A 1,400-nucleotide genomic window follows, 5' to 3' on the forward strand; every position below is an offset into this window, starting at 1 on the left:
TGAATGTCTTGGTGATTGCAGAATGTATGTTATGACCTACCTTAGCTTTCCCGATTGATCAGTTAATGTGATAAATGTCATATCCAAGATCACAGAGCTAGGAAGGTGAATTTCTGATATCAGTTAACTAGTAAACAATCCAATCAGAAAGGGGCTTAGAAGAAGTGATAGTGGCACTCATTCACCTAAATTTTAAACAACCTCACTCATCCCCAGCACTGACTCTTTTGTGTTTTCTCGGGGTTGCGGGGGAGAAACACTATGTTCTCAAGGGAGTTCATAAATTAAGAGATCAGGACATGAAAACAAATAGAATTTAAAAAGCGAGAATGAGGCACATATCCAGAATAAGATATAAATACAATCAATAACTGGTATCATTTATTTAGTGCTCAATTTATGCTGAGCACTATGTTGTGTGCTTTACTTGTTTTCATTTCATCTTCACAATATAATATGATCACTCATGATGATAATGATACAATAATTGCAGCTATAAATATTATAGTGAATAACATTTACTAGGTGCTTAGTATTAGCCAGTCATTAGATGTTTTGCTAAATCTCATATAGGTATATATTCATTCTACAGTTAGTTGAGAACAAGTCTGTCTAGAAGAGATCAATGACATATACAAGATCACAGAGGTAGGCAGGTGCAAATGGAAAAGTCAAACCCAGATTTGACTCTCAATCACATGCTCTTAAAATGCTCTGGAAATTCAGAGCAGATGGTTTCTACCTTGTCCTGGAAGGTTCCTGTGTGCAGGGAGCAAGACACCAAAGCAGAGCAAATGTTTAAAGAAAGGAGGGGCCTATTCAGGGCCCAGCAATTGACCCTGCATGGCCACCGGGGAGGATATATAATGGGAAATAGTGGCTCATCGGCAAGGCAGTTATCCTGACGCTTCTTGCTCCTAATCACCTTGCCTGTGCCAGCTAGGGGTTGCAGCCTCCCATTAAGCCTCTCTTAACTCATTCTTGATCTTGAGGTGTCTTGGTCCCCTAAAAGCTCCTAGGAACTCAGACAACGTTAACTCCACTCCAAGGTAGGACAAAGTATAGATTTTCAAACTCAAACTGTGGCGAGTAATAAGTTGGTGGCTCTCTCATTGATGTCCTTGGGCATTTAGGACATTAAAACAAGATCCATCCGATCTGCAGAAGACAGGAGGATGAGGAATCCAGAGAAAACAACAAATAGCACCCAGCCTATCCCATTAAGCCAGAAAAGAAGGTTCATCATGCAATGCTGCTCCTAACAGCAAAATTTTGTCAATGATCTCAGGGCCCATTAATATGGGATTGATGAGATAAACTTTGAGATACAGCAAAAATAACACTATATTGTTGTTTAAAAAAAAAGACAAGGTGAAACTGTATGTTCTACCAAGGAAAGA

This window comes from Urocitellus parryii, chromosome X, assembly GCF_045843805.1.
Source record: "Urocitellus parryii isolate mUroPar1 chromosome X, mUroPar1.hap1, whole genome shotgun sequence".
Classification (NCBI taxonomy): Eukaryota; Metazoa; Chordata; class Mammalia; order Rodentia; family Sciuridae; genus Urocitellus; species Urocitellus parryii.